The sequence below is a fragment of the Lupinus angustifolius genome, chromosome LG17, assembly GCF_001865875.1.
Source record: "Lupinus angustifolius cultivar Tanjil chromosome LG17, LupAngTanjil_v1.0, whole genome shotgun sequence".
In the NCBI taxonomy this organism is placed as follows: domain Eukaryota; kingdom Viridiplantae; phylum Streptophyta; class Magnoliopsida; order Fabales; family Fabaceae; genus Lupinus; species Lupinus angustifolius.
Window position 1 is genome coordinate 13,614,286 of NC_032025.1, and position 7,021 is coordinate 13,621,306.

Here is a 7,021-nt window from a genome sequence, read left to right on the forward strand (position 1 = left end):
GGAAGGAAAAGATGTGAGGAGGAGGTGACATGTGACATGAAGGAAAAAATGTAAGGAGAAATTGACATGTGCCATAAGGGAATTTTTCTATTATGTTGTTAATAGATAAAAATTATAATTCAAAGAATCTGAATTGTAATATTAAAATTCAGTGCGAAAAATGTCAAAAAACTTTGATGAGGTGAAAAAGTATAATTATTCTTAGATTAATGTTAACATTAAATTATATAGATAGATTAATGTAAAGAAATAATTTGAATGTGAAAAATGATTTCAATTTCATCTAATGTTCAATGACTATTACTTTTTAACATAACAAAACATAGATGTTGTAAACACTCAATTTTAGTGGGGTAGCGACATGAACCAATCACTAATTAATATTAAATTATTATTAGCATATAAAATATATAATATATAAAAAGTAAGAAGAAAAATATGTGAGGAGGAGGTGACATGAAGGAAAAAATGTAAGGAGAAAGTGACATGTAACATGAGGGAATGAGAAAGTGACATGTGGCATGAATGAGTTTTTTTTATTATATTGTTAATAGAAGGCAGCAAAATGAGGCTTCTCTACTCTCTAGTATACTGGTTTAAACTTTAAAGAATCGAGTTTGGGAAACTAACACAAATAAAATCAACTTCTCATGAATTCATTTGAGTTCTTCTTCAATCATATTGTGTAATTGAGATAGCAATTGATGGGAAATTAAAAACAATAATTTCCCAAACTTGCAATAATCTAGCAATAATAAATAATTGTAATAATTAAAATCATACAAGGGACCAATATTTTAACTTGAAAAAACTTTTACATATGACAAGTAACAATCATGAGAACAAGTCAGTCAATCAAACTCCATTCCACTATAATTAAAATATGAGTATAAAAGTGCATCAAAATAAAACACAAATCATGTTTAATAGTAAGCAAACAATAGGGCAACAAACTTGACAAAAACAAAGAGTAGCAGAAAAGTCAGTTAAAAAACTACTGATTAACGATTTCTCCTACATTAGATGACTTGTAATTGATCCAATCATTTGGAATGAAATACCAAAAGCTATGAAATTGTTGTCCAAATTTCTCTCCAATCCTCTCTCGCTTCAGTCCTCTCTCGCTTCAATCTTTCCTCTTCTTGCACACAAAATGAAATGAGCTCATTAAGAGTCCATTTCTCCCTTTGACAGTTATAAGAAATCTTAAACTGACTGAATTGTGCAGGAAGGGACAGTAAGACCAAATGAATGAGCAAGTCTTCCGACATGTCAAGCTTAAGGGCCTTAAGTTTTGAAACGATGTTGGACATTCCCATAATGTATTCCCTTATGTTTCCCTTGCCTTGATACCTCATGGAAATCAAGTTCTGTAACAGAGTACTTGTTTCCGCCTTATCGCTCTTTGCAAAGCGCTTTTCAATCTCAGCAAGGAAATCTTTGGCACTATTTATCTCATCCGAGATAGTACCCCTAAAGACTTCTGGAATGCCACGCTTAATGATCATCAGACTCATGCGATTAGAGCGATCCCACTTCTCATAATCCTTCCTCTCTTCAGAGGCACCAGATTCCAAAGGAGAAGGGGGTTGCTCTACCCTTAATGCATAGTCCAGATCCATGCAGCCAAGAACAATTTCCATGTTCTCTTTCCAATCCTTAAAATTTTCACCATTAAGAACCGGAACCGAATTCAAATTTGCAGATATAGAAGCAATTGATGTAGCTGATTGAAACAAAAGACAAAATATTAAAATATGCTCACAACCCAAAATTATCATTGTGCTCAAAACAATGGTATGTCCAAATCAAGATACCTAGTGCACCATCAATATCAAGTCTTTGGACAGTGATATCAACTGCAAGTGATACTCTTGTTGTAATGATCAAACATTCATAATAAGACATGTCAACTGACGAATCCCTCTTTGGATTGATTCATCAGTCACACGTATAAAACAGGCGATTTGCCTCTGTTATCCTCTCGCTTGAGCGAGCCACTCTCGCTCGGGCGAGCCAAATCTCGCTTGAGCCCCATTTCAGGCGATTTGCCTCTGTTATTGTAACTCAAAATTAAGAAATGTTTCAAAAGTTCTTCTTTTTCTCTTTTGGATTTGACTCATATTTGTGAGTACAGTGTCATATTTGTTGGAGAAATTCCTTCTCCATCCGAAATCCATAGAGTGAATGCGGAAGTCCTTATGACCATGGCTTTGTTCTCACAACCTAATGTGTATTCCCATACATACACCCGAATGGAACATCCATGGTCCAGACCGAAGAAACCCCAAATGAGTTCATGGTGAAGAAGAAGAACATACCTTGTTGAGCCATTTCCGGGATCTCGAAGGTATGAGGGTGCGATGATCTTCCAGATGATAGAGCGCCGGATGGTTTTCCTTTAGTTCTCTCTAGAGGGGAATGAGAGAATACCTTAGTTTCTGAAAAGTGTTGCTTTGAGGTTAGTTGGAGGAGGCTTATCCTTATGCCTTATAAGCCCTTATGGATGAGTGGATAGTGTTATCCTATCCTGGATAACACTATTCTCATCCTACCTTATTCTCCTCCACCTTTACACTTGAAAACCTGTTGCTCTACAAATGGGGACCATAACCCATAAAAGTAACCCCGTAGTGGTTACTACTTTAGTTGCAATAATTTTGATTCAGTCCCTTCATCAAATCAGAAATTGCCTGAAGGTATCTACACTTATTATTATTTCATGACACATATGCCCTTAGCCACCAAATTAATTACTTAAGATCATTTTATATTTTGGCTAATTACATAATGGCCATAACACAATTATAGAATTATATTTGTGACCCATAAATTGTCAGAAATTCCAACAGATATCAGATTTTGGATTTAGGAATACTCCTGCTAAGTTGTACTACAATGTACATGGTTTTTTTAATGTACAAGTGTTAATATATTAATATTTATTGTGGGTGAGACTCGAACTATCAATCTTTTTAACTCCAACCCTTTACCCTAACTATCATATCACCTTATAATTCCCGTTTTTTTTAATTTGCTAAGGGTAAAAACTCATTTCCTTCTTCAGTTCATTCCTTAAACCCTTCATCTTAATCTTCGGACCACCGTGTGACTCCTTATAATGTAGATGGTTTAATGTAACTAAGACTGTTGATATATTTTTATCCAATTTATAAGTTTGAAGTAGGGTAAGATTTCAATAGATTTTGCTAACGACAATGCTTAAGAAATGAAAAGGGACAAACTTTTGTTAGGAAGTAATGTTGAAGTTGTGTATTTGATGGACTAAGGAGTGATTTGATATTCCAACAATTGTCTTGATTGAAATCAGATTTTGTTTTTATTCAAAATACACGTTTTAATCCAGAGTAAATTACACTGACACCCCCTTAGTTTTAGTGAAATTGCACAAACCACCCATCACTTTTCTACACCTACACAAATAAGTGTAATCTTTTAAACAAAAAATGTGATAAATGCAATTAAGTTAAACAAAACATGATATATTGGGTAGACAAGTCTAAATAATATACAAATCAATGTATCTTTATTATTTTTTGTTACAAAATGAATGAACAATTCTAAAGAAATATTGTTTAAATTGTTGTTATAATATAGTGTAACAAACCAAAAATAATAAAGAAATATTGACTCATATATTATTTGGACGTGTGTCCACAATATATCATGTTTTGTTTAACTTAATTGCATTTATCACATTTTTAGTTTAAAAGATTACACTTATCAATGTAATGAAAGTTAAAAAATAGGGGAGGTTGGGGTAAGTTGTAGAAAAGTGAAGGATAATTTGTGTAATTTCACTAAAACTCAGGGGGTGTTAATGTAATTTACTCTTCAATTAATGGTAAAATTTCAGTATTCAAGTTCATTTCCCCTTCTGCCCAGTTACCCCATTTCTGTTTATTCCCCATTTTGTTAATTTAGATCTTTTTGTTGGAAACTTCAAGTTTAAGAGTGAGACATGGACAGAAAAGTTTCACATTGGAAAGGAATGAACAAGTTGAAGACTATATAAGTGGGAAAAACTTATAGATAGTGTTTTTAAGGTTTTCGGCCAAGATGTAATGTCAAATTAACATATGTGGTTCTTTACTTGCCCATATAATGAAAATCTCCACTCTGGTTTGGAATTCCTAATCTTAACACTCATCTTTCTCTTAACATGCAAAATTTGCCCCTCCCCCTTATGGTTATGTAAGCAGGGTAGGGTTAGGAGAGGAAGTAATGCTGTGTAGTTCGGAAATAGGATCACAAACTAAAACTCATATTAGGGAGCAACAAATTTTCAATTTAGTCGCAAGTTGAGGTTGATGGAAGTTGCTTCTATTTGTAACCCAACTTTTTATCTTTTATTAGTTTGTGAGGGGCAAGGTCAAAGGGTATGTAAGATAAAGTGCAGGCAAAAGCATAGAAGCTCTTGTTATCCTTATCTTCCAAGATAAACACACTTGTGTATATATATCAATATATTGTTAGAAATTTCTTATGATTGGTGAAATACCAATCCTATAATCTTGAATTTAATGATTCTCACACACATATTTGAATCAAAGGGTGCAATGTTATACCTGAATCCATGTTCCTGGATGTGCTCCTTTGATCCACGTTTCTGAAAGAGGTTTTTGTGGTACGATGGTTTCCTCAACCAAATCCTTGATTCCTCTTGGAACTTGCGTTTTCACTCTAATGGGAAGAGGAGAAAACTAAATTTGATTTGGTGTATTGGGGACCATAACCTTCTGATGTGTTAACTTATAGGTTTCCCATTATCCTCGATGTGTTAACCTGATGAGTATCCACCATTAAGCCCCATATCCGTTGTAACTTTTAGAAATCTAAGGGTGTCATTAATTAGATCACTTATAATGTAACAGAAAATAAATAGTTGATATCATTGTATCAAATATATGATGCTGACCTTAATTAGAAATTTATAATTTGTAACATATATAGCCAACAAAACACTTGTGCAAGCATTTTAGCTGCTACTCGGTCGTACATAACACTTATGCTATCAAGAGTCCGTTAGATTCACAGCCACAATCCAGCTCCATCTATGGCGGATTCCTTATCTTCCTCCACTCTTAAATATGTCACCCAACCCTCCCCTGCTAGCCAATTTGTTTATCTCAACACTGCCGGATAACTTCCGCTGCACCTTACCTGGGCGGTTTAATTTTTAATCAGGCATAGAATTTGGTTTAATGCTAAAGCATGAGAGTGATGCTGCCTATGATTACCACTCTCCCTTCTCAAGAGAAATGATTTTAAGCAACCTCTTTTCTTAATCAAAGGGTGCTCAATGATACAATGTTACTGATATAGGTAGCGCCTTTCCGATTTGGATTATTTACATTTTGAACTCAATGTAGTTTTTGTTTGATTTCATTTTCATTTCTTGATATAGCAACTGAAATATATCCTCTGTACCACTGTTCCTATTAGCAGTGTCGTTATTATCATATTCTATTTGAAAGTGCTTGTTATCATCTGTTTCAATTTTCCTTTTATTTGAGATGGGGGAAACAGATTAATAGTTGGTGTAAGGATTATATGTCATTATTAGTATTTTCTCTGTAAATACTTTTGAACATTATTTCATCGAGGATTTACTTCGGTAATTATTTCCAGCAATGACAACCCTGTAGTTTTTAACACCTCCATTGTACCTTGGCAGGCGTGGATTAAAAGGTTCCATCTCTGTGAGGCTGAACTACCTAATGGTTAGTTCTGCTTTGTAATCTAAAATGAAATTATGGAATGAAGGGTTTTATGTCAATAAGAGAAAAGAAAAATCTTCACCACTGACTTTTCTTCTTCTCGAGTATCATGCAGGTCGCGCTGCAATGGTTGGATTCTTTGTATTTTGTCGATAGCTTGACGGGAGTAGGTCTAGTTGATCAAATGGACAACTTCTTTTGCAAAACTCTTCTGCTCATAGCAGTGGCGGGGTTGCTTCTGATCCGGAAGAATGAGGACATTGGCACTCTTAAGAAGTTATTTGATGAGACTACATTCTATGACAAGCAATGGCAAGCAACTTGGCAGGGTGAGAACTCAGGTACTTTGATGACAACTTCTAGGGGATGCCTTTGTTTTAAGGATCGTTTAGCTTGATAGTTTAGGACTTTTGGAGTCCAAATTCGGTTTTGTGAAATTAGGGTAATATTAGGGTTTGTTTTGTGCGTGAGGCAGGTTGTATGAGTTGTAGGTTAAGGTTGAAGGTGGAAAAGAATGGAAGGTGAGAAGTGCCACAAGCAAAGCTGCTTGATAAGCTATGGAGTTCGCCACAAGCAAGGATGCTTGAACAACAATAGTGGCCACGACCAACCTAGGTTTAGGAGAAGTCTCAACTAAACAAAAACACAAATGTTTAACTCAAATTCAACTTAATTTTATTAATGACAATTCAATTACATAAATAGACAATCTGAGTGTCTTGGACTGAAATAAAAGACTAAGTCCTAATTAACTTCCATAATAGAACATCCTAATTAAAACTTAGGCTAAAAATAAATATAAAATAATAATGTAATTCCTAATTAAATTAAGTAGATAAGATCTTAAATAATGTAATTTTGTTGAGATATTTGTTGGCTGAGTTGTTTATGCTTTGACCAAGTCTCGATCTATTTGAAGATTCACAAGTCTCTTTTGATTTCAAAATCCCCACAATATGGAGAAGATAAGATAGTGAACCAAGTCCTTTGCCAAATTATATCTATCTTCAAGCAACCGAATTTATCTTCAAGCAACCGAATTTATCTTCAAGCAACCGAATTTATCTTCAAGCAAGTTGAATAACAACTTTACAATCTAATTTCATTGATTATAGCTATGTCATCCCTAAGGCCATAAATAATCTATCTTCTCCTATTTTCATACTAACCGAATCCTCAATATTGGTTGGAGAAGATTTGATTATGCCATTTGAATTTTTATGATTCTAGCTTCAAATGCCACGTGACAAGCTTACCCTTGAACCTAAGTAAACTACTCA